General features: G+C 43.7%; 1 long non-coding RNA gene across 1 annotated transcript in view; it reads right to left on the bottom strand.

Moving 5' to 3' along the window:
- The window catches only part of LOC134732762 (uncharacterized), a 118,620-nt gene that overhangs the window by 37,176 nt on the left and 53,861 nt on the right, over positions 1-27,583 (bottom strand). The window contains exon 2 of the long non-coding RNA XR_010116246.1: positions 22,700-22,796. This is a non-coding gene — a long non-coding RNA (uncharacterized lncRNA). The remainder of the gene's footprint in view (positions 1-22,699; positions 22,797-27,583) is intronic.

The raw sequence follows: 27,583 nt of genomic DNA, 5'->3' as shown, positions 1-27,583 counted from the left end.
CCTCAGCCTCCCGAGTAGCTGGGACTACAGACCCCCGCCAGCACGCCTGGCTAATTTTTTGTATTTTTAGTAGAGATGGGGTTTCACCGTGTTAGCCAGGATGGTCTCAATCTCCTGACCTCATAATCTGTCAGCCTCAGCCTCCCAAAGTGCTGGGATTAGAGGTGTGAGCCACCGTGCCCGGCCTTAACACTCTATTTTTTTTTTTTTTGAGACGGAATTTTGCTTTTGTTGCCCAGGCTGGAGTGCAATGGCGCGATTTCGGCTCACTGCAACCTCCACCTCCCGAGTTCAAGCAATTCTCCTGCCTCAGCCTCCCAAGTATCTGGGATTACAGGCATGCGCCACCACACTCGGCTAATTTTGTATTTTTAGTAGAGACGGTGTTCCTCCATGTTGGTCAGGCTGGTCTCAAACTCCCGACCTCAGGTGATACGCCCACCTCGGCCTCCCAAAGTGCTGGGATTACAGGCGTGAGCCACTGAGCCCCACCTGTTTAACACTTTTTAATTTTTTTTTTTTAATTATAGAGATGGGGTCTCGCTATGTTGCCCAGGCTAGTCTCAAACCCCTGGGCTCAAGTGATCCTCCCGCCTCAGCCTCCCAAAGTGCTGGGAATATAGGCATGAGCCACTGCACCTGGTCTCTTTTTATACTTACCAGGTTTGTGTTACTCCACTCTATTTCCTTCAACGATTTCCCAATTTATCAAGGTAATTTTCAAATTTATACTGGTTCTTAGTCTAGAGAATTAGCAACTCCATCTAATTAAGTAACATCTGCAGTTTCATTCAGTATATTTCCATTATCTTCATTCCTTTTATGGAAACTTAAAAATTTCAGCTTCAGGCTGGGCATGGTGGCTCATCCTGTAATCCCAGCACTTTGGGAAGCCAAGGCGGGAAAATCACTTGAGCTCAGGAGTTTGAGACCAGCCTGGGCAATATATCGAGACCTTGTCTCTACAACAGCAATAACAACAATAAAAATTAAAAGTTTAAACTTCAAATTCTGACTGTTAGAAGCAATAAGTGCCAACATTGTATTCCAGGCATTATTGTAAGCATGTTACATGCCTTAACTCCTTTGCTACTCTCTATGGCCCTAAAAAGTAGATACACTTGTTCCTTCCACTGTTAGATGATAGAGGCACAGAGTGGTTGTATAACTTGCTTAAGGTCACACAGCTAGACGTTTGGCCCCACATCTTTACAAGTAGCTTTAGATTAAAAAAAATTCTATGCACATCATGTTTCCAATTCTCTTTTCAATAAATAATCCCTTTCCAATCAATAATTTTAGGGAAAAATTGGACCATTTTTCTAATGTTATTTATACCTTTTCCTGCTAATAGTAATTTAGGTCTCTAACTTTTTGCTTTGGGAAAAAAAGATTCCTCTAAAATTATTGTTTATATTTTATTGTGAGACAGTGTTGAAGGATACATATAGTTAATTTCATATAACTATATGAAATTAACCGTATACTGTTAATTTCTAATTTCTTCCTTTTTTTTTTTTTTTTTGAGACGGAGTCTCGCTCTGTTGCCTGGGCTGGAGTGCAGTGGTTCAATCTTGGCTCACTGCAACTTCCGTCTCCTGGGTTCATGCGATGCTCCTGCCTCAGCCTCCCGAGTAGCTGGGGTAAGTCATATACCACCACACCTGGATAATTTTTTGTATTTTTAGTAGAGACGGGGTTTCACTATGTTGGCCAGACTGGTCTCGAACTCCTGACCTCATGGTCCGCCCACCTCGGCCTCCCAAAGTGCTTGGATTACAGGCCTGAGCCACTGCGCCCGGCAGATACTGTTAATTTCAATCCACAGATCGACACTGAGAAGTACCCAGCGTGGCACTCCAGAGTGAGAATCCAGGGATCCAGCTGCAGATTAGAACCCAGGCTTCACGATTCACAGCCAGGATCATCTCAGGCTAGTTCCTGAACCTCTCTAAGCCTGGATCCTCTGCTGTAAAATGCAGATGATGATAGACCAACCGCAGAGGGCGGCTGTCAGCCATTAACACAGGGCAGCAAAGTTAGATGCTGCTATTACTGTTGTTGCTGAGATTATTACAAGGTACAAGTTTAGTGGCAAAATGACCTGGGTGCAGAGAACTCGGTTTACTAAATGAATACTCCTCAGAAATGTAGCAATTCTGTGGGAAAAAGCCAGCATGGTACTGAGATGCCAGAAGTACAATGGGCGCAGTTTAGGAAATCATTCTCCTTTGTATATTCTTTCTCTAATCCACCTTAGTCCAAGCCTCACTAGAAAATGCATTTTGGGGGTTTGTTTCTGCTGTTAAAAAATGTTATAAAGAAATAGGAGGCACACAAATGTTTTAAACGATGACGGTTGGTTCTGTAAGAAAAGGTTCAAGGGTTTGGGGGTGTTTGGTCAGGAGAAAAGTAGATCGAGGGGGGTTTAAATGACAATCTTTAGGTAAATGACAAGTTTTAATGTGGGGAATGTGCACTAGTTTTTCATCAGTTTTGTGGAGGACCAAATTAGTGGACATAGACTTAAATTAAAGAGGAAGATTTCACATCTGTAACAAGCTCTCAAAAGTCATAACGAGAAACTGCTGCAGGGAGCTGCCGAGTGGGAAGGAGAGCTGGCATCTAGAGGGCTGAAGAAAAACACAAACGAAAATATGTCATTAAGATACTTTTTCTTGGCCTGGTGCAGTGGCTCACGTCTGTAATCCTAGCACTTTGGGAGGCCGAGGCAGGAGGATCACTTGAGCCCAAGAGTTCAAGACCAGGCTGGGCAACATAGTGAGACCCCCATCTTTATTTTTTTTAAATATATTTTTTTAGACCAGGCATGGTGGCTTGCACCTGTAATCCCAGCACTTTGAGAGGCCAAGGCTGGCAGATCACGAGGTCAGGAAATCGAGACCATCTTGGCTGACCCGGTGAAACCCTGTCTCTACTAAAAATACAAAAAAAAATTAGCCGGGGGTAGTGGCAGACACCTGTAGTCCCAGCTACTTGGGAGGCTGTGGCAGGAGAATGCGTGAACCCAGGAGGCAGGGCTTGCAGTGAGCCGAGAGAGCGCCACTGCACTCTGGTGTGGGCAACAGAGCGAGTGCTCTAAAAAGTCATGCAATTTAAAAATTTTCAGTGTAAACAAAACAATCGGATCTTTCTCACTGACGTCTAGGGCATTTATCAAGTTTCGCTCTTCCTGGAGCCATTTCCTACTGGCCTCTGGTTTCTCGGTTCCATTAGAGGGCTGGGGTTCCTAACTTTCTAAATATGTCTGCCCATGGATGTTTATAACTCACCAGCTGCATTTTCTCCTTGACTGTGTTCCTCATATCCTCACTCAAGGCCACCTGTCTCCTTCCTCCAGAGTCTGAATTCCAGAAGCTGCATGTGTTTGCTTCCTCTTTTATTATTGCTACTTACAGCATCTAGAATGAAGTCACGCCCTGACGGCTTCTGTGAGCATCGCCTCCTGCCACATGCATTTACAGTTCATAATGGGGTTGAAACTTTTTGCATTTTGTAATTCATATGCACACATTCCTGAGAAGTATTTCCAAGGTATGTTTTTGCGTATGAAAATGTATATGCTCAGGCCAGGCGCAGTGGCTCACGCCTGTAATTGTAGCACTTTGGGAGGCCTAGGCAGGTGGATCACCTGAGGTCAGGAGTTCGAGACCAGCCTGGCCTACATGGCAAAACCCCGTTGCTACTAAAAATACAAAAATTAGCTGGGCGTGGTGGCATGAGCCTGTAATCCCAGCTACTCAGGAGTTTGAGACAGGAGAATCACTTGAACCCGGAAGACAGAGGTTGCAGTGAGCCGAGATCACGGCACTGCACTCCAGCCTGGGTGACAGAGCAAAACTCTGTCAAAAAAAAAAAAAAAAAAAAAAGAAAAGAAAAAAAAAAGAAAATATATACACTCAGTCTTCTGCAATGACAAAAATATAACTAAAGTTTATTCTAAGATTATAACTTTTAAGTCTGGAATAGTAGGGCACGGCGTGGGATACACAAGGGTTTGGCCAACCACTGCCCATGGGTTAAATCTGGCCCTGCATCTGTTTTTGTACAGCCTGTGGGCTAAGAATGGCTTTTACATTTTCACATATTTGAAAAACACTGAGGCTGGGAAACATAGGGAGACTCTGTCTCTACAAAAAAAAAAAAAAAAAAAAAAAAAAAAGCCGGGGGTGGTGGTGCACACCTATGGTCCCAGCTACTCGGGAGGCTAAGGAAGGAGGACTGCTTGAGCTCAGGAGGTCAAGGCTGCAGTGAGCCGTGATGAGTTGAGCTGCACTCCAGCCTGGGCAACAGAGTGAGACCCAGCTTGAAAAATAAAATAAAATGAAGGAAAACCAAAAGCAGGAAGCAGCACTTTCAGTTGGTACCTTCAGTTTTCCTGCTCTTTCAAGCCATGGGAGAAACAAAACCACATGGCAAAAGTCGGAGAAAAAGCATATAAAGAAGTGCAAGGGAAAGCTCTGTCTTATTTCAGAGAAGAAGGTAGTATGTCCAGGAGTGGAAATTCACATTAGGAGAATTCAACAATAAGCCCAGTGATGGGATTGCTGGGTCAAATGGTATTTCTGGTTCTAGATCCTTGAGGAATCGCCACACTGTCTTTCACAATGGATGAACTAGTTCATGAATAAACTAATTGATGAACTAACTAATAAATGAATAAATTGGGAAACTGAAGTGCATTTTCCAAAAAGTAGGAGCAAAAGCCATTTTGAATACCAGGAACATATTGTGGGGAACAAGATTCTTTCAGGAAAAGAACAACAACAACAACAACGAAAACCAGCTGTTTTAAACATCTAATGTGCAGAAAAACGAATTCCACCATGACCATCGTTTCACAAACTGCCAACAGCTTCCCTCGGGTTCTTTTTCCTGTAAAATCTGCCCCTCTTTATTACAAAATCACAGCGTCTGCTTATAAGGTCTGCGTTTTATTTTCATTAATCCTGAAAGCAAAAAAAAAAAAAAAAAAAAAAAGTCCTTTCCTTTTGAACTTTAAAACTATGTTGACCAGTGTAGAAAATATTTCTGCATAGATGGTATTAATCTCTTCATCATAAAACAACATGAAATGAGATGCATTTTGAAATGCAAAAAACCAGTTTCACAAGAAACAAATGAAATACTCATGCTAATCTATTTCATGTTAACTTGGAGGATGACAATAACTGGGGGTGTGTGGCGTGTGTGTGTGTCTGAGAGAGAGAGATCTTTTAATAAATATGGTAAAGCTTTTCAGTGGAAAAACACATTTCATACCGCCATTTTATTTATTTATTTATTTTTTTATTTATTGAGACGGAGTTTCACTCTTGTTGCCCTGGCTGGAGTGCAATGGCGTGATCTTGGCTCACTGCAACCTCCACCTCCCTGGTTCAAGTGATTCTCCTGTCTCAGCCTCTGAGTAGCTGGGATTACAGGCGCCTGCCACCATGCCCAGCTAATTTTTGTATTTTTAGTAGAGAGGGGATTTCACCATGTTGGCCTGGCTGGTCTTGAACTTCTGACCTCAAGTGATCGGCCTGCCTTGGCCTCCCAAAGTGCTGGGATTACAGTCGTGAGCCACTGCATCTGCCATGCTGCCGTTTTAAAGGGAACTAAGCAAAATCTTACAGCAAATTAGGGATAGAATCAATAAAATCACCTGTTTAATGTCAACTGTCAGATTAGCAAACTGATTTTTGAGGTGCTTCATTTTCCTTATTTTTGTTCTTTAGGTAAATGTTCTTCTAATCTGTATTTGAAGGTATCTTTCTCTTTTGATTGTATGCCTTGTGGCTAATGACTCTTTACTGCACCTGACACCCAGGGAATTCAATGGCTTTGTAAGCACCTCCTGGGAGGAAGATTACTTGGACAAACAGCAATGAAAACAGTTTGACTTACACATCTGAATGAAAATAAGATGAGAATTATTTTCATTCTATGTGTTTTTGTGTCCTTTTGGCAAATGGCTACTTCCCCAATGCTCCTAGTAAATGTAAAGTACTGCTTATTCAGAGTAGTGAGCACCCATTGTTGGCCTCGATGTTAATTTATCACAGCCTGGAGAAGTTATAATAAGCAGATGATGGAATGCTTATACTAGGGTCTGTGTTGTTACTATTGACCTTGCTGTACACATTCTCCAACGTACATTTCCCCCAAATTCATCAAGTGGGACGATACCTTCTTCTCTTTGGGAAAACACCCCATGAGGATGGAGTCAAAGGTCTCCCCTCACTAGGAGCAATGGAGACTGCAGATCTGCAAGACAATCCGCTGTAGTCACAGCATCTTCTGTATGTGAAGCCTTTGAGAAACAAAGAAGGTGACTTCAGGAGGTTGACCTTTGAAAAAGTGAGCTGGCAGGGGCCAGTGCTGCTGATCTAATTACTCTCCTTCCTTCCCTCCTTTCTTTCCTCCCTCTCCTCTCTCTCCTCCCTTCCTTCCTTCCTTCTCTTTCATTTCACTCTGTCACCCAGGCTGGAGTGCAGTGGCGTAATCTCCACTCACTACAACCTCCGCTTCCTGGGTTGAAGTGATTCTCTTGCCTTAGCCTTCCAAGTAGCTGGGATTACAGGCGCCCACCACCACGCCCGGCTAATTTTTGTGTATTTAGTAGAGATGGGATTTCACCATGTTGGCCAGGCTGGTCTCGAACTCCTGACTTCAAGTGATCTGCCTGCTCCAGCCTCCCAAAGTGCTAGGATTATAGGCCTGAACCACTGGGTCTGGCGACTTAATTACTCATTTGGGGAGGTTTTTCGCAGTTTCCTCTGGGATACTGGGACTCTGGCAGCCGCTAGAGGACTACCATTTTGTTGGACAAATAGAGAGTGTAGGATGGGCCTGCCTGTCACTCCATTTTAATCTATCTACATTTCCCTGGGTTTTAGTCTGTTCTTTGTAGCCAGCCACAAGATCATCCATCCATCTATGAAGTCATTCATTACTGCGAGCCCAAGAAGAAAGTATGCAGTTGCATTCATTTCAGAAAGCACATGTCATGCAAGTGTGAAAGGCTTTGTCCTGGGTTCTGAATGACAATGCTGGAGTTTGTGCTCGCTGAAGCCCCCTCTGAGACCACATGTGTTGCTCATAAGCACAGATGCAGGTGGCACAGGCCTCTCAACTCTCAACTTGGCTCTAAGGAAAAGCACTTTTGACCTGATCCACAACATTGCCACGCTGAGTTAGAAAGCCCCAATTTGAGGACGCAACTTTTAGTTGAAGGGTATCCTTGCTGCATACGCGCTCAAACTTGATATTCCAGACATGGTGACACGAAATGACCCAGATGTGGGGGCTGCGCCTATCCTGTATGCTGTCACCGCCAGGCTCAGCCTGTCAAGTTGCTCCTTTACAGTGGAACACTTCCTAAAGTTAAGCAGGGGTGGAGAGGTCATCTTTTAGCCGGTTGAGACAGAGTTATTACCCAATTTGCTCTTTTGCTTTCTTCTAGCTATTCAAATTATCATAGTAGATATAAGTGAACTAAGAAAATTGGCAGAGTGCACTGGGATTCTTGTGATTTAACATTAAGTTTTGGCTCTAGCAGTCTTCTTTCAGAACTTTGGGTAGGTCAAAAGATTTCTTAAGTCTCAGTTTATCTGGAAGAAACGCATGAATTTCCTTCTGGTGTAAACTCAGCAGTATTACAAAACAGGGCGATTACAGATCCACCAGAAGCAACTCTAACTTATGGATGCCTAGCTAAAGCCCAGCCCATACATCTAAATGGGCGGTAGAGATGGGGGTGGCAAGGATGTGTGTAGTGGATTCCAGCCTTCATCTGCCCTCAGTAAAGGCAGAGGGCCACGACTCTTCTTCCCCCCAACCTTTTTTAGAAACAGGTTCTCATTCTGTTATGCAGGCTGGAGTGCAGTGGCTCAGTCATAGCTCACTGCAGCCTCAAACTCCTGGGCTCAAGTGATCCTCTTGCCTTGGCCTCCTGAGTAGCTGGGACTACAGGCGTGTGTTACTTTGCCCAGTTTCAACATTTTTGTAGAGATGGCGTCTCTCTATGTTGCCCAGGCTGGTCTCAAACTCCTGGCCTCAAGCAGTCTTCTCACCTCAGCCCCCCAAAGCGGTGGGAGTACAGGCATGAGCCACCATACCCTAACAACCTTTGTTTCTCTGTTCTAATTGCTGCCACATTTATTGACACACAGAAACATTTCCAAGTTGTGCTCAGGGCTTCTTTAGGTAGGGTAGCCAATTGTCTGTACTTGCCCAGGATGCTCTGGTTTTATCACTAAAAGTCCTACATCCCAGGAATGCCCCTAGCCCTGAGAATATCAAGGTGGTCAGTCAGTGTACTCTCATCCCTAAGGGAAACACTGAGCACAACATGGTTCTGTAGTCAAAGAATCTTAGAAACCGCTTCCTCTTGTTTCCATTAAAAAAAAAAAATTTGTGGTAAAAAAACACATAACTTAGAATTTACCATCTTACTTATAGTCATGTGCTGCATAATGACATTTTGGTCAACAGTGGGCCTCATATATCATAGTGTTCCTGTAAGATTATAGTATCATATATTTACGTTATCTATGCTTAGATATGTTTGATATACAAAAATTTACCATTGTGTTACAGTTCTCTGTAGTCTTCAGTACAGTAACGTGTTGTACAGGTTTGTAGCCTAGGAGAAACAGGCTCTACCATATAGCCTAGGTGTGTAGTAGGCTATAGCGTCTGGGTTTGTGTGAGTACACTCTCTGATGTTAACACAATGATGAAATAGCCTAACAATGCATTTCTTCAAATGTATCCTCATCATTAAGCAAAACAACTGTTTCTTTTTTCTTTTTTTGAGAGAGGGTCTTGCTCTGTCACCCAGGCTGGAGTGCAGTTGTGCGATTTTGGCTCACTGCAACCTCTGTCTCCGAGGTTCAAGCAATTCTCCTGCCTCAGCCTCCCAAGTAGCTGGGACTATAGGTGCGTGCCACCATGCCCGGCTAATTTTTGTGTTTTTAGTAGAGACGGAGTCTCACCATGTTGTCCAGGCTGGTCTCAAACTTCTAGCCTCAAGTGACCCGCCTCAGCCTCCCAAAGTGTTGGGATTACAGGCGTGAGTCACTCTACCTGGCCCATGACCGTATTTCTAAGTGTACAGTTCAGTGGTATTAAGTATGCTTGCATTATTGTTTTTGTCTTTTTGAGATATAAAAGGCATAATAATATATTGAAGTATTTAATAAGCTTCTCAGTGAAGGAACTTGTTAAAACTTACTCTTTCCTGAACTTCTGCGGTCATGGAGACTTTGGGCAATAGCTCTTAACGCTGCTAAACATAACTTGAACATAATGCTCGTATGGAAACCCTTTTTAATCTTGCTCAGTAGTAAAAGTATTGGACAGTATTTTCCATTAAGCAAGTTTCTGCTTTCTGGAAGTATCTATAGACCTTCCCTAATTCACTTCAAGAGTTGAGAGAGACATGTATCTGATATCCAGAGGTTTAACTAAGAATATGTTTTTCCCTTAGTACAAAGGTGTTACAAGTGATGGTTAGAGGTACCAGAGTTGTATATGCGTTGAATAGGCTTTTGTACTTTGGCCTAGGAAGCTTCTCTCTGCAAAATTATCAGCTGCTTAGGAAGAACAGCTGGTACCTCTGGGGTCTGAATAGTGATTAGGACACAGTGGGCATTCAAGATTTTTTTTTTTTTTTTTTTTTTTTTTTGAGATGGAGTCTCTCTCTGTCACCCAGGCTGGAGTGCAGTGGCGCGATCTTGGCTCACTGCAAGCTCTGCCTCCTGGGTTCACGCCATTCTTCTGCCTCAGCCTCTCCAAGTAGCTGGGACTACAGGCGCCTGCCACCACGCCCAGCTAATTTTTTTGTATTTTTAGTAGAGACGGGGTTTCACCGTGGTCTCGATCTCCTGACCTCGTGATCCGCCCGCCTCGGCCTCCCAAAGTGCTGGGATTACAAGCGTGAGCCACCGCGCCCGGCCTCAAGATATTTTTACTGAGCTGAACTAATGTTTATTTTTACTGTTGCTTCCATTGAGGTAGTGAATTTTTTGTTCGTTTTTACTTAATTTTTTGAGACAGGGTCTTGCTCTGTTGCTTAGGCAGGAATGCAGTGATGTGATCATAGCTCACTGCAGCCTCGATCTCCCAGGCTCAAGCCATCTTCTCGTCCCAGCCTCCTGATTAGCTGGGACTACAAGTACACGCCCTCACGCCTGGCTAATTTTTTATTTTTAGTAGAGATGAGGTCTTGTTATGTTACTCAGGCTGGTCTCGAACTCCTGAGCTCAAGTGATCCTCCTACCTCAGCCTCCCAAAGTGCTGGGATTATAGGCATGAGCTACTACTGCGCATGGCCGGTAATGAATTATGAATTACATATATGATACACTTAGTTTAAAAACTGGAGACTACTTGTATTTATATTTGAAAGTTGTCTGTGATTAAAAAATTTTAAGGGTGGAATTTATAGTTTAAACCATCTTTTAAAATTTCCCACCAAAATAGCTTTCTTTGCGATGATAGTTCTATTTCTGAGAAAGAGCAGGCACAACTGCTGAATTCGAGATGTCAGAACATGGCATGGGCTCCAAAAATGGCAGCCAGGGCTACCCTATGAGTTGGCGGTTCTCACAGAGAAGTTACCTTGGAGAAGTTAAAAGTGGATGTAGATGAAGAGAACGTTGTGTATTCCAGCTAACATCAGAATGGAAGCCAGAATCTACGTCACCCAAATCCTGGGCTGCTGAGCTTTTGTTATATTTTATCTCGGTATTCTTCAGAATATGTCTTCCTTGGAGAAAACATAAGGTGAGGATTCACTTCCAAGGTCAAATGAGTTAGCACAAGCTCTTTTCCCTTCCTCCTTCAGTACCTAGTAAATTGGTATTTTCTTTTCTTTCCTTTTTTTTTTTGAGACGGAGTCTCACTTTGTCACCCAGGCTGGAGTGCAGTGGTGCGATCTCAGCTCACTGCAACTCCTGGGTTCAAGTGATTCTCCTACCTCAGTCTCCCAAGTAGCTGGGATTGCAGGTGTGCGCTACCACGCCCAGCCAATTTTTGTATTTTTAGTAGAGACAGTGTTTCACCATGTTGTCCGGGCTGGTCTCGAACTCCTGGCCTCAAGTGATCCACCTGCCTCGACCTCCCAAAGTGCTGGGATTGCAGGCGTGAGCCACCGTGTCTGGCATATACATACATATATATATATATTGGAGCCAGGATTTTACTCTGTCACCCAGGCTGGAGTGCGGTGATGTGATCATAGTTCACTGCAGCCTCGAACTCCTGGGCTCAGGTAATCCTCCCACCTCAGCCTCCTGGAGCAGCTGGGACTACAAACACGTGCCATCACACCTGGCTAATTTTTTGTAAAGATGGGGTTTTGCCACGTTGTGCAGGCTGGTCTTGAACTCCTGGGCTCAAGCAATCCTCCTGCCTTGGCCATCCAAAATGTTGGGATTACAGGCATGAGCCACCGCGCCTGGCCAGTATGATATTTTTTATAAACCAATGTTGCAGCATCAGGTCAGGTTTCCTGAAATTATCCTTGTTCGGCAGCGACACCATTTGTAGCTCCTCAGAGCTCTGTGATGATGAAATAAAGGATGTTTACGGGGAGTGTTTTGGGGATTTACATCATAAAGGAGAAGGGAAGGAGCAGGATGAAGTAAGGGAGAGACGTTGAGCTGTGGCACAGTCTTAATAAAGGCCTCAGCCAGGACCTCAGGAGCTCTGACGGCGGGATGGTCTTGCAAAGCTGACTCACTGTGGCCCCTGACCCCCACGGCGGTCAGCCATAGAATGCAGGCATCTGGAGATGGGTCTGTGACTTTGAGTGAAGAGGCTCCTTTCAATCCTTGTAGGGGAAGGACTAGGAAGCTTTCATTCCTGAGGGGGAATCTGCAGAGCAGTGCAGCGCCAAATTTCCAGGACGCTTGGTTCTTTCTGGGCAGGAGAGTATTAGTTCAAACTGTTCTACACTGACTTCTGTGATGCCTCAAAGAGCACAAAGTGAACCCATTTCAGAAGTTGCTATATAGCAGATTCCTTTTCAAAATGAACACTGCACAGATAATAGCAATCCCTTTAATGTCCACCTGCTGGAGGCTAATTCAGTTTACTTTGGTAAGCGGGGAGGAGAGGAGAGGGAGGAAGAGGATGAGGAGAATGAAGAGAGAGAGATTTTGATAGAAACAGAGGCCTGTATTTTAAAAAAGGCAATGCACTGGGCACTGTGGCTCATGCCTGTAATCTGAGTATGTTGGGAGGCTGAGGCCAGGAGTTCAAGATCAGCATAGGCAACATAGTGAAAACCCATCTCTATAAAAAAGGCAATGCTGTCAGACTACGGGCATTGGTGATTACTTTGTATATTTTCACACAACTGTATGCTGTGCATCAGTTGATTTAAGTTTAAGTATTGCATGATGTAAGTATAAAGTTGTCCCCTGTTTGGGGAAAGTTCTTGGAGCCCTTAACACCAGAGACAGCCTGGAATAGTGGTCCATGGCCACCTGGCCTCCAGAGCAACTGCCCCGCTCAATTTCCCCAATTCCATGACACCTGGGCTGCGTGACTGTGGGTGTTGGGTTCTCAGCGTCATGCCAGAAGCTGCATCAGAAGCGGGTTGGAGCTTTTCACTCTGAGGCACTGCTCAAGATGCACAATTCCTGGTTGCTGTTTCTCCCCCTAACTCATCCCCTTTACTACGTTGTCCTGTTTGGTTCATCTAGAACCTCCTGTCCTTTTTATTGTAAAGTCTTTCCCTGTATCTCCAACCCACTGTAGACTGGCCAGTTGTCCTCCCATAGGGACAGTTTATTTTTAAAAACTTAGAACCATTCCAATGGGGGCAGCTATTTCTCTTGCATATCCTAAATCTGGAAGGAGGGGTCAACATTGCCCTTGGTCCCCCTTCCTGTGCCTAGACATTACTTTACATCCCTTGTGTAAAATCCTCTTTGTTTTGGGTCATGTCATCTGCCCCATCTACCCAGCACCCCTGTGGAACCACCTTGTTGGTTCACGGTCTCTTTCTCTAGGTCACCACCTATGACATCTGGGGTCAATTTGACGTCCATGTAGACAATCCCAAACACAGCAGCCTCTGATGCTGTTTTATCTTAGAACCAATAACATTTGCCAGCCGGGCGCAGTGGCTCACGCCTGTAATCCCAACACTTTGGGAGGCTGAGGCGGGCGGATCACAAGGTCAGGAGATCGAGACCATCCTGGCTAACATGGCGAAACCCCGTCTCTGCTGAAAATACAAAAAAATTAGCCAGGCGTGGTGGCGGGCCCCTGTAGTCCCAGCTACTTGGGAGGCTGAGGCAAGACAATGGCGTGAACCCAGGAGGCGGAGCTTGCAGTGAGCCGAGGTCACGCCACTGCACTCCAGCCTGGGCAACAGAGCTAGACTCCGTCTCAAAAAAAAAAAAAAAAAAAAGAACCAATAACATTTACTTCCCTGCACTTAAGCATCCTGCACTCTTTTTAATACTCTTTTTAGCCCCAAACAGATTCACCTCTGAAAACTTCAGCAGCAACCACCTACTGTCTTGGCTGGAGTCCCCCAAAAAACAGACCCTGAAGAAGGACTCCAATACAAGTGGTTTCTGTGGGAGCTAATTGTAGTGTTGGGGTGGAGGACTGAGACAAGGAAGGGAAAGAAGCTAATAAAGAGTCCAATGGCAAGTAAGTGCTCACCATGGGCAACTGGAATCATCCCCACTGGGGAACTCTGGGAGGCAGCAAGAACATCCCACTGGGGGAAGGCCAAGGAGCTGCATAAGACAGTTACTGATTCCTGACAAGTGTTGGCTGGGGGTTGCTTCTAGGGGGCACCTGGTGCCCAGCACTTCTGGCCTGGAAGGGAGTTGAGACAAAAGGAGGTGGCCGGGTGTGGTAGCTCATGCCTGTAATCCCAGCACTTTGGGAGGCCGAGGCAGGTGGATCGCCTGAGGTCAGGAGTTCAAGACCAGCCTGGCCGACATAATGAAACTCTATTTCTTTTTTTTTTTTTTTTTTGAGACAGAGTCTCGCTCTGTCACCCAGGCTGGAGCGCAGTGGCACAATCTCGGCTCACTGCAAGCTCCGCCTCCCGGGTTCCCGCCATTCTCCTGCCTCAGCCTCCCGAGTAGCTGGGACTACAGGCACCCGCCACTATGCCCGGCTAATTTTTTGTGTTTTTTTTTTTTCAGTAGAGATGGAGTTTCACCGTGGTCTCGATCTCCTGACCTTGTGATCCGCCTACCTCGGCCTCCCAAAGTGCTGGGATTACAGGCGTGAGCCACTGTGCTCGGCCTCTATTTCTACTAAAAATACAAAAATTAGCTGGGCTTGGTGGCAGACACCTGTAATCCCAGCTACTTGGGAGGCTGAGGCAGGAGAATCACTTGAACCTTGGAGGCAGAGGTTGCAGTGAGCCGAGATCATGCTATTGCACTCCAGCCTGGGCAACAAGAGCGAGACTTTGTCTCAAAAAAAAAAAAAAAAAACCCAAATCCCACCCCCCCTGCAAAAAGCAGGTGACAGTCTGGCCAGAGTAGAGGGCATAGAAGTAGAGGCTGCCATGCAGATATCAGGGCACATTGACAGTATCCACTTTACCTGTCAATTCAGCTTTCTTAACCTGCCTTCCCCTAAACATGCTTTTTGTCTTTATCGTGGTCTCTAATCCCTTGACTTATCTATTTGCAGCTAATTATCGGCCTCCTGGGGACAATTCCTTCCATATGGAGCCTGGATCGCAGAGACAATTAGAACCTCTTCCTCTCAGGCTACTCAACTTCATTGTCTCTTTGTGTTTTTTATTTTTTTCCTTTTTTAACCACAACGTGATGTTTCCCAGCTAAATTCAGACTATGATAACTAGAAAGAATTGCCCACCCAGGCAAACTGGTGCCACTGAAAATTAATGCAAATCTCTCTCCTCGGTTTATTTATTTATTTTGCATTCTTTTTGGTCAGGTCTTCCTTTAGTAACTCTCAGCTACAAGTCTGACCTTTTGCCCCTTCCTCAAATCACCTTCCTGATTTTACTGCTTTTATTCACAGTCAATGACTCAGTCACTCTGGATCTGGATAGAATTGTCTACACTCACTGTCTCATTCTTCAGCTTGACTCAGCGTGACTTCTGGCTCCATTACTCTTCCACGTCAACCCAATGGACTTTTCTACTCTCATCTTTCTTCTTAGCAACATTCTTGAACATATCCTCTTTCTGGAACTTTCTTGCCCCCTATTTTCTGACTGTAAAGCTATCTTTGTTTTCTTCTGACCTTCCTGGTCATTTCTTCTTTCCTTTTGCAGTTTCATCATCTTCTATCTAGCTACTGAATCTCTGAGCTCCTCAAGGGTCTGTCTTGGGACCTCTCCTTTCCTCCATGTTCTGTCCATAAACAATCTTATCCTATCTATGCCAACTCTTCATATCGATAATTTGGGTTTCTCCTTTGAGATCCAGTCTGACCTGACCAACAGTCTACTTGACATCCACTCTTGAATGTCTCAAAGACACATTAAAATCAATACATCTGGAAGTAAATGCATGATCTTCCTTCCAAATCCAGGCTACTTCCAGTGTACTTCATCCCAGTAATCTACCCAATTTGGGGCAGATCCTAAAGGTAGGGGGCCAGCCTCAATATTCCTTCACCTTACCCGTACTGAATTTCAATAATACCTTTCTAAATATCTTTTGAAGTTATCTTCTCTTTCAATTCTCACCACTGTCACCTTTTCTGAGCTATAGTCATCTCTTTCCAGGGTTACCGAAATAACCTCACTAGCCTATTTTGTCCCCTCTGGATTCCTCTGGTCCATTCTCCAGGCTGTGACTAAAGTCAACTTTCTGAAAATGTATAAAATACAAATGTGATCACGTGAGCTCAGCCCCCTACCCTTTTTAAAACTCATCAATGACTTCCTAGAGCTTTACTATTAAGATGAGCTTTTATGGGATGTCCTGTAAGATCCTACCTCATCTGGTTCTACTAATGTCTCCAGGTTCATCTTTTGTCGTGCTCCACCTCACTCTTTTGCCCCGTTCACACTGACTATCTTTTGATCCAAGGACTTCCAGTACTCCCTGCTTCCACAGGGCCATTGCATATGCTAAGCCTTCTTCCTGTCTTTCTCTTCTCATTGACTTTAACTTGTGAATTGAAATTATGCCACTTCATCAATGACAAGTTCTCCTTTTGCCAATAAGGGTTTGACCTGTGCTGAAAAAGAGTTTATAGTGAGGGGAATTGACCTATTCAGAGAGGAAGGCTTTGCTGACACCTGAGTAGGCCAATTTCTTCTTACTATAAACTCTTATTGAACCATGTAATTTGATATAGCATCTATCACAGTTGCAATTTTGCATTTACTTGTATGGGCATTTGATTAACACCTGCCACGCTCCCAGCTTTTAAGTTCCTGGAGGACAAGGATGGTGCCTGTTGTGCCAGGGTATTGTGTAGGTGCTCAGAAAATAGTGATCAAAAGAATGACTTAATGAATCAATGATTTATTAATGATTTATTTTCAATTTTTTAGAGAAAAAAGTTCCTAGGTGTGAATGCCTTCTTTTCCTAACCTAGACTTGCAGTTTCAGGGATCTGAGTGAAGACTATGATCTTTTTTTTTTTTTTTTTTTTTTTTTTTTGACAGGGTCTCACTCTGTCACGCAGGCTGGAGTGGAGGGGCATAATCGCAGCTCACTGCAGCCTCAATGTGCTGGGCTCAAGCAATCTTCTCATCTCAGCTCCCCGAGTAACTGGGACTACAGGTGCATACCACCACACCTGGCTAACTTTTGTATTTTTGTAGAGACAGGGTTTTGCCATGTTACCGAAGTTGGTCTTGAACTCCTGGGCTCAAACAATCAACCTGCCTCAGCCTCCCAAAGTGCAGGGATTATAGGCGTGAGTCACTGCATCCAGCCCAACTATGCTCTTAATCATATCCCCTCCCTCATCTCACTCTGATGATTACATCTTTCTCATATTTCAGTCTCTGTCTTGCCTTATTCCTTTCTTGCATCCATTAATATTTCAGGTTTCATTAGAAAAATACCTTCCTCCACTTGTCATTTTTCCTGTACAAATGCCCCAGAATAAGCAGCTCATAGTAACTATCTCCTTTTTTCATTTTCATTGTGCTCTTAGCTACTCTTGTGATTCTTACCTTAAGAACAAATCTTGCTCTTGAACTCCAGACACTAAATAACCAACTAGTGCTTCAATATATTTACTTGTATGTTTTCAAGACTCTTGTAATTCAACCTGTTATTTCTCTCATCCAAGTACTAACCAGGCCAGACCCTGCTTAGCTTCCAAGATCAGACATGTTCAAGGTGGTATGGTTATAGACGACCCATTATTTCTCCTCCAAACTTACTTCTCCTCCTGTATGCCTTTAGAACAGGTAAAAGTACTATCTTGTACTCACTTACCAAAGCTAGGGCCCTGATGGTTACCCTGGTCTCTTTCAGCTGCTTCCCATCCCAGTAAGTCACCTTGCCTCATCTCTTGTGTTTTTTAAATGTTTCTGGAATATCTGCAGAAATCAGTATGGATACTCATCTTTAGCTCTTGGACTATGATGAGAGCTTCTGAGTGGTCTCCCAGGTCAGCCTGCCTCCAATTTCTCCCGTATTTACACTGCTAGAGGAATCTTTCTAAAACACAAATCTGTTCTTGTGCAACCGTTTACCCCCAGGCCTCAGCCCTTGCATAGGCGCCCCAAACTCTCTGATTCATTGGCATAGCATGCATGTCCCCAGATGGTTATGTCTTCAGCTTCACCTCCAGCTGCCCCTTCCTTATCCCCTTTGATCTAGATGCTTCCCAGTCCTTGCTTGTCTCGTAATGTCATAATGTTGGACTGTTTCATGCTTCTGTGCCTTTTCCCAAGCAGCTGCCTCTCCACTGGACATCTTCCCTAGGCCTTTGGAAGAATGGAGGACCTCTACCTGTGGCTCACGATCTTAGATCAGTGACTACTTGTTTTGTACAGCTATCCCTGGCCTCCCCACCTAGAACTGACCGCTCTATCTCCTGTGCTCCCAGTGTACCTTGTACACATTCTATTAGAGCTCATGCTGCCAGAGCTGCTACGTAGGGTTGTTCGGTTGTGAACTGCACAACTCTAAGGACCTTGTTCATGAAATGATGCATAGTGAAGACAGTCATATATCATGGCCCTGCTTTTTGGACTGTTTTTCCTTTCTTTGCTCTTAAGAATCATGGGAATGGGGAAGAAGGCATGAAAAGGTTAAGAATGTAACATGTGGAATCTATGTGTGTGGAAATGCTACATAAGTCAAGAGGAATGAGAGACAAAGAGAGGGATCTATGCTGAGTCAGGATGGTTCTGTGTGTGATGCAGGAGCTTCAGAGAGAAGCCTATGTGCTGTGCTTAGGTGGTAAATTGTGCAAGAGGCATGGCAAGAAAAGGCTGGCTCAGTGTGGCAGACAGCACTAGAGGAGGAAGAGCGGGAAGGATGTAAGCTGACTGTTTAAATAAAAATGATCAAAACACAGTTGGCCACTGAGAAGGGAGTGGAGGCTCCTTCATGTCTTCCTGGGGTTGGGACTGGTGTTGGCCGGGAGGATCTCTCAAGTAAATCTCCTCCCAGGACTGTTTCCTGCCACGCATGGATGGGGACAATCACTGCTGGAGCTTGGGTGGGTCACTTGCTTATATGCTTGTCCCCACTAGGCTGAGCGCTTCGTTAGGGCCAGGGATTGAGACCTTTGATCTTAAATCACCAGCATCTTACATGGTACTTTGGTCCACTATGGGCCCTCCACATCCTTCCTAGCCAGAGGGGACAGAGGAAAGAAAAGGGAGTTTGTGGACTTCAACAAAATCACAATAATAATAACAGTCAACACGAATATAGTCCCATGAATATAGTTTACCATGTGCCTGGCACCTTTTTTTTTTTTTTTTTTTTTTTTTTGAGATGGAGTCTCTCTGTCACCAGGCTGGAGTGCAGTGGTGCGATCTTGGCTCACTGCAAGCTCCGCCTCCCGGGTTCAGGCAATTCTCCTGCCTCAGCCTCCTGAGTAGCTGGGACTACAGGCGTGCGCCATCATGCCTGGCTAATTTTTTTATTTTTAGTAGAGACGGGGTTTCACCATGTTGGCCAGGATGGTCTCGATCTCTTGACCTTGTGATCCGCCTGCCTTGGCCTCCCAAAGTGCTGGGATTAAAGGCATGAGCCACCCCTTGCCGGGCATCTAAGTGCTTTATCTATATCAGCTAATTTTAGCCTTGTATGTAGGAATTATAATAATTCTCGTTTCACAGCTAAGGAAACTAATGCTAGAGACATTAAGGCACCTGCCCAAGATGATACAGCTAATAAGTAGTGGAGGCAGGATTTGAGCACACAGAGTCTGTCTCTGGAGCCTGTCATTTACAAGGCTGTTCTGTGCCCCACCTATTGTGATGGCAGTTTTAATCTGAAGAGAGGTTGAGCATTTTAAATGAGGCTTCTGTGCACTTCGTGCCTTGGATTCAAGTGGGTCTTTTCTTATTTTCTCCTTTGAGAAAATGTGTTTATTTATTTTTGTGCCTCAGAAACCTCTATCTGTTGTTGTTTTATTGTTGTTGTTTCTTGTTTTTGAGACAGGGTCTCACTCTTTCACCCAGGCTGGAATGCAGTGGTGCTATCAAGGCTCACTACAGCCTCAACTACCTGGGTTCTGGTGACCCTCATACCTCAGCCTCCTGACAGTCAGGTCTATAAGCATGTGCCACCACGCCCGGCTAATTTTTGTGTTTTTTGTAGAGATGAGGTCTCACGATGTTGCTCAGGCTGGTCTCGAACTCCCGGGATCCAGCAGTCCTCCTACTTCAACCTCCCAAAGTGTTGGGATTACAGGCATGAACCACTGTGCTTGGCTTCCATTCATTTTTTTGTTTTGATGTTGCTGCTGGGGAGACGCAGCTAGGAGCTACCTACCTTCCCATCTCGGAGAACACCTGGGGTTTTCTGGGTAACATATTTTAAAGATTTGGTATAAGATTTTCTCTTTTCATGTTTTGTAAGGACAGTAGATGAAACTTATTTTTCTCTAGCTATGCTTTTAAAATTTTTCTTCTTTGCCTTTTGTGAATTCAGCCATTTTTAAATTTGGTTCTACTTTGTCATCTCACCCCGGAGTCAAATAATTGTATTTCTTCCAGAAACATTCATAATTTAATTTTTCTTTTAACTTAGCTGTGTTTCTCTCACCTGTGGAGAGACTTGAAACACTTAGTTATAATATAAAGTCTGTGAGTCTGAAGTTTTCTGGTAAAAGGCAAAAAAAATTCACACCTGGCTTGCATTTGATGAGGATTCTACATGCTTCATCATTTTCTTTGAATTCCCCATGGGAGTTTAAATATATACGTGTTAGCATTTTTGTAGTGTACGTTAATAAATGAGAGCTTTGATTTTTTCTTATTGCAGCTCTGAGGGAAAAAACAGGCATTGCAGTTAACATGCCCTGTAGCAACAACTACGGCCAGTTTCAATTCTTTTTTTTTTTTTTTTTTGAGATGAAGTCTCACTCTGTCACCCAGGCTAGAGTGCAGTGGTGCTATCTTGGCTCACTGCAATCTCCGCCTCCTGAGTTCAAGCGATTCTCCTGCCTCAGCTTTCCGAGTAGCTGGGATTACAGGCACAGGCCACCACGCCCAGCTAATTTTTGTAATTTTAGTAGAGATGGGGTTTCACCATGTTTGCCAGGCTGGCCTTGAACTCCTGATGTCAAGTGATCTGCCCACCTCAGCCTCCCAATGTGCTGGGATTACAGGTGTGAGCCACCACACCTGCCTCATTTTTGGATTTAGATCTTAAAGAATAGTTAGGGTTTTGTGTGTGTTTGACAGGATCTTGCTCTGCTGACCAGGATAGAGTACAATGGCACACTCATAGCTCACTGTAACCTCAAATTCCTGGGGCTCAGTGGAGCCTCTTGCTTCAGTCTTCTGAGTAGCTGGGACTGCAGGCATGCACCACCATGCCCGGATAATTTTTTGATTTCATTTTCTGTAGAGATAGGATCTCACTGTGTTGCCTAGGCTGGCCTTGAGCTTCTGGGCTTGAGCAATCCTGCAGCTTTGGCCTCTCTGAATGCTGGGATTACAGGCATGAACCACTGTGCCCTGACAAAATATTTAGTTTAAAATAATTCCTTTCTGTCCCCACCCCTAGGTGTTTTCCAATTATGTAGGTGGTTGGCCTGAGGATGTGAATGCCGGTCTGTGCTACTCTTCTTAAAGGTCTTGTCTTCCTGAAGGCATGCTAGATTCTCATATTTCTTCTCTTCTAAAAATAGAACAGTATGCTCTTACAATAATTTAACCTACACTTACATGTTAGGAATGAAAAGTCCGGGCCGGGCGCGGTGGCTCATGCCTGTAATCCCAGCACTTTGGGAGGCCGAGGCAGGTGGATCATGAGGTCAGGAGATCGAGACCATCCTGGCCAACATGGTAAAACCTTGACTCTACTAAAAATACAAAAATTAGCTGGGCGTGGTGGCACGTGCCTGTAATCCCAGCTACTCAGGAGGCTGAGGCAGTAGAATCACTTGAACCCGGGAGGCGGAGATTGCAGTGAGCCGACATCGGGCCACTGCACTCCAGCCTGGCAACAGAGCGAGACTCTGTCTCAAAAAAACAAAAGAATGAAAAGTCCATGAAATCCATGGATTTCTGCCCTTAGTTCTCTCTAAATTGTATTTTGATTTTAAAAGGCCCAAAAAAAGATGCATGGTGTTAAAATTTCAGTTTCAGAACTTAGGATTTGGTATATTTTCAGGGGTAGGAATAGAACCCCATTTCCTAAGAGTTTATAAAGAGTTGAGTAACAGTATTTTTCTAGGATTAAGTGAAGTCCTGTTTGGAAGTAAGTTTGTGAATTAACTGTGAATTAGGTGTGGCTGGGTTTCAAATATAGGGTATTCTAGTCAATTGAGTCTATAAATCACTTGTACTTGTCAAGCCACATGTCTCAATTTCTAGTTTGGAAAATATGGTCGCTATATTAGTTTACTAGGGTTGCCGTAACCAAAAACCACAAACTGTGTGGCTTAAGCAATAAAAATCTATTTCTCACAGTTATGGAGGTTGAAAGTCCAAGATTAAGGTGTTGGCAGGTTTGGTTTCTTCTGAAACTGCTCTTTGACTTACAGATCATTACATTTCCTCTGTGTCCTCACATGGTCTTCTGTGTCTCTGTCCTGATATTCTCTTCTTATACAAACACCAGGCATGTCAGATTAGAGCCCAAAATAAGACTTCATTTTACTTTAATTACTTCTTTTTTTTTTTTTGAGATGGAGTCTTGCCCTGTCTCCAGGCTGGAGTGCAGTGGTGCGATCTCGGCTCACTGCAACCTCCACCTCCCAGATTCAAGCTATTCCCCTGCCTCAGCCTCCCGAGTAACTGGGACTACGGGTGTGCACCACCACACCTGGCTAATTTTTTTTGTATTTTTAGTAGAGACGGGGTTTCACCCTGTTGGCCAGGATGGTCTCAATCTCCTGACCTCGTGATCCGCCCGCCTCAGCCTCCCAAAGTGTTGGGATTACAGGCATGAGCCACTGCACCGGCCTAATTACTTCTTTAAAGGCCTGTACTAGTCTGTTCTGTTGTCACATTGCCATAAAGAACTACCTGAGACTGGGTAACTTATAAAAAGAAGAAGTTTAATTGACTCACTGTTCTGCAGGCTATACAGCAGGCATGGCTGGGGAGGCCTCAGGAAGCTTACAATCATGGCGGAAGGTGACAGGGAGGCAGGCACGTCTTCACATGGCTGGCAGGAGAGAGGGAGGGTGAAGGGAGAGGTGTTACACACTTTCAAGCAACTATATCTCCTGTGAACTCTGTCATGAGACAGCACTGGGGGGATGGTGCTAAACCATTAGAAGCTATCCACATAATCCAATCACCTCCCACCAGGCCCACCTCTAACAATGGGGATCACGATTCAATGTGAGATTTGGGTGGAGACAGAGCCAAACCATATCAAGGCCCTATCTCCAAATACAGTTATAGTCTGAGGCACTGCAGGTTAGGGCTACAATATATGAATTGTGATGAGGGGGACATAATTCAGCCCATAACAGTCCCTATGGGACTGGTCATATTATAACCTCCAGTGAACTTGAACTTTTTTGGGTCATTATGGCCCTACTCAATGTGGCTTAAGAACACTTAAGAACAATGACAACCTCAAGGGGTTGACACATTACTTGATACTGTGAAAGAATACTAAGTATTTTAATCCCAGAAAAAATATAAACTATAATAATATAAATAAAATAATATTATATAATAAATATAAGAAACCCAAGTGCCTCTAGATAATAAATAGCTTAGGCTAAAAACAGAATATTAGGTTACCAACTAGAATAAATGACATTTCACTACTTATTAATTAATTAAAGTTTGTTAAGTGATCCGTTAATATTTTTTCATCACCCATTATAGGGCAAGCACTTTGCTTTGCTAGGAGAAATGAATATCTTCTGCCTCCTGTTTCTGAGGAGTTCCTAGTTCAGGATCTCATCCAGATGCAGCGGGATCACATATCTGAGGCAACCAGATGTCCACTGGGCTATCTGCCACTCCCTTCTTAGATCTAAATCATATCTGCTCAAACTCCTTGTCCATCAGACAGTGAAAGTTCAATGAGTTTGCCAAAATTTCTGGATATTCCTATCACACTCCCAGTCACCTCTGTTTTCTGCTTTCAGCTTCTGCTGAATTTTTGTTCGCCACTCTGTCCTGCAGCTGTTCCTTTTTTCCATGGAGTCAACACAAATGTGGGACACAACCCTGGATTGTTTGCTCTTTCCATGAAAACACAATGCACATGATGCAGCTCTCTGTGGTAAAGTTTTGCTGGCAATCTGATGACAAGGAAGGCATACTGCAGAACCATAGAGCAATTCATCTAAACTTGAATAACAGACTCCCCTATGCTTCAAACTGTTACTTGGGGGTTTCCACCAACTCTAATTTCATTCTATCACTATTTTTTTTTTTTTTTGAGACAGAGTCTCGCTGTGTCACCCAGGCTCCAGTGCAGTGGCGTGATCTTGGCTCACTGCAACCTCCACCTCCTGGGTTCAAGCGATTCTTGTGCCTCAGCCTCCTGAGTAGCTGGTACTACAGGAGAATGGCACTGTGCCTGGCTCATTTTTGTATTTTTAATAGAGACGGGGTTTCACCATGCTGCCCAAGGCTGGTCTTGAACTCCTGACCTCAGGTGATCCACCTGCCTCGGCCCCCCAAAGTGCTGGGATTACAGGCATGAGCCGTGCCTGGCCTTCACCACTATTGTGGTGCGGATTCTTTCTGCACTCCCTCTTCCTGCTCCTTTTTCTTCTCTCCTCTTTTTCCTCCGTTCTCTGCTTTCCCTTACCTCCCTCATTCCATCCATCAAATTCTCTTTTATTAAGCAAAGCTGCTGAATTCTATTTTGGTAGTTTGCTTCCAAATTCCATCCTTAAGACCTCATCTTCTGCCCCTTATACATAGTTTCATCCCAAGGTGAAATGCTAGAGCTAGCTAGGAAAAATGAGCTTTCTGAACTAGATACTCATGCAAAGCCATGAAATGTTTGCATCTAAGCAACATAAACAAAAAGATTTGTACAAATTCTGTGGAAGTTTAGGATAAGATGTGAATGTCCTGTAGCCATTTCTGCAAATGTTTGAGCCTTGTCACATGAGGAGGTGACTCTTTCACAGGATCTTGAAGCATGAGAAGGAAGGAGGACCCCCATCCTCACCCATTCTATGTGGAGGGAGTAGCGTAAGGGGATGAAGAACAAATAGCTGGAGCGCAGAGTCCTAGTGGTAGAAGACTGGGAAGTAAAGGGAAGAAAGAGGCTGTGGCTAAATTTCTGATAGCCAGTGTAGGTTTGAATGGCAAAGCTTCAATTAGAGTTTTTATTTGTTTCACCTTTAACAGAATTTTCTGCAAAAGGCAGAGGCAGCTGACATCTTCAAAAGTTTAAGCCTTTCTACAGCAAAACTGCAGCAGCTCTATTACATTGAAACAGAAGGATGATGGGAGGGAAATTCCTTTGGGTTCTTTGCTTGTCTATCAAGAGGACATGTAAGTCTCACAGGTTTTCCTGGATTCTTGGTCTAAAGAACGTATCTAAAGAAAAAGCATATCTAAAGGATACGTTTTTATTAAAAAGGCAAAATCATGATTTTCATGAAAATGAACACGTGTAAAAAAAGCTTTTATTTAACTCACCAATTAATGAGATAACTAGTAAGATGTTACAACTGATTCAAAGGAAAATTCAAATAACACACACATATTTAGGCAATCAAGAATGCTAAAATGAATCTTAAAAATGGATGCAAAACTGGTCAATGTTCATAGGGCAGTATTATTATTGGTTGTATTCCAGTGAAAAAAATTCATTTGCATTTCTGTGGACAAGAATCATTTGCATTATTTTTAGTTTTCTACAACTTAGAGAGTTGTAAAATAGCTCAAAGACAATGAAAACTGCAGGCCCTTGTAGAATCAGATAATCTTGAACGGCATGCTACCCAGGAGACACCCATAAGTTTATTTATAACTTGCGCATTCAGCATCTTTCACAAGTTGTCCTTACATTGGTAAATAGGCAGATCATATGGGCCTGCCTTGATGAAATTAGAATAATGAAGTTTTCTGGCTTTTCTCCACTTTGGGGTCAAGTAGTTTGCTCAAAGTTTTCAAGTGGTTGACACAGAATGATACTTTATCTGGGACAGGATCCATCCCATTCTCCCCTCCTGAACTTCCTTTTGTGAAGCTTCTCCTCCTCTATATTCTTAGTGTTCTGGGTACTTTGCTTTGATCAGAGATTTTTTTTTTTTTTTGAGACGGAGTCTCGCTCTGTAGCCCAGGCTGGAGTGCAGTGGTGTGATCTCGGCTCACTGCAACCTCCGCCTCCTGGGTTCAAACAATTCTCCTGCCTCAGCCTCCTGAGTAGCTGAGACTACAGGAAATTTTTATATTTTTAGTAGAGATGGGGTTTCACCGTGTTGGCCAGGATGGTCTTGATCTCTTGACCTCGTGATCCGCCCGCCTCGGCCTCCCAAAGTGCTGGGATTACAGGCGCCCAGCCTGAGAGGTGATTTTTACTTAGAATTGCAAATATTTCTTCCCTGAATCTTATCACCATCAGCCCGTGCCTTTCTCTGTCATTATGTTGGGCCAGTCACAAAAGCAAATTTAGATCAATTACATGCTCTAGAAGAGTAACACAAACAACCTTCTTCTATTTTATAACAGTTATACACACTATGATTTATACTCACTATCAATATTTCCATAACACCATGTAACTAGAAGTAGAGTCATGACAAAATAGGTGAAAAAGCCTTTAATGATTTGAGGAATTTTTGCTACTTCTTTTACAATAGCAGTCAAAAATGCCAGTCTGAGGAGTTTGAATTTAATCCTGTGATCCAGTGATCCCAAATGGGCTGTGTCTTCTCAAAAGATGCAAAAGGTAATCCACTTGGGAGCGGGCAAATATATTACAACTATTTGAATTTTATCTCATACTTTCATTAAAATTTAGTTTTTAAATTTATCTGCAGTAAAATTGAGTTTTTTTTTAATTGGTATATAGTTCTCTGGATTTTAACACAAACATATAAGTTATTGTAACCTATTATAATAACATCACTATAATCAGGACATACAACAGTTTCATTACCCCCCTCAATGACGCAAGGGATCATGCCACACTTTTTTTTTTTTTAGATGGAGTCTCGCTCTGTCGCCCAGGCTGGAGTGCAGTGGAGCAATCTCGGCTCACTGCAAGCTCTGCCTCCTGGGTTCACACCATTCTCTTGCCTCAGCCTCCCGAGTAGCTGGGACTATAGGCACATGCCACCACGCCTGGCTAATTTTTTGTATTTTTAGTAGAGACAGGGTTTCACCATGTTAGCCAGGATGGTCTTGATCTCCTGACCTTGTGTTCCTCCCACTTCGACCTCCCAAAGTGCTGGGATTACAGGCGTGAGCCACCACGCCTGGCCCATGCCACACTTTTAAATTTATATTTGTATATATATAATTTTACAATATGCAAAATATATTAGCAAAGTAATGCATGTTTATAATTTTTAAATAATCCCGTTTTAGAGGTGTGTGCTCAAATGTTTTTACTAAGAGAGGCATATGGATATCAGCTAAACTTTTGTTTAAGAAGATAATTAGGCAACTGAGCTAAAACAGAGAACCTGGAGGTTGGTGGACAAAGTAGGAGATGATTGTAATTCCTCAGGCAAGACATGCTGAAGGCCTAGACGAATGAATGGCAGAAGAGGAAAAATGGATTTCAAAGACTTCTCCGAGGCGGGGTTGGGGAGGTGTTGGTAAATAGATGTGAGCATGAAGGAGAGGGAGAAATTGAGTTTAAATGTCAGGTTTGCTATATGGAAAGCAGGGTTGGTGGTGATAGCATTCATGGGGAACTTGACTGACTATAGACGGCAGAGCTGATTTATGAAGCTGGGGAGAAACCATGATGTCATGATTTACATGATTTCACGTAAATGATGTGGAATAGTTTAG

This window comes from Symphalangus syndactylus, chromosome 16 (genome assembly GCF_028878055.3).
Source record: "Symphalangus syndactylus isolate Jambi chromosome 16, NHGRI_mSymSyn1-v2.1_pri, whole genome shotgun sequence".
NCBI classification, from domain to species: Eukaryota; Metazoa; Chordata; class Mammalia; order Primates; family Hylobatidae; genus Symphalangus; species Symphalangus syndactylus.
The sequence above is the reverse complement of the archived record's forward strand: the minus strand, read 5'-3'. Positions and strand labels throughout refer to the sequence as shown.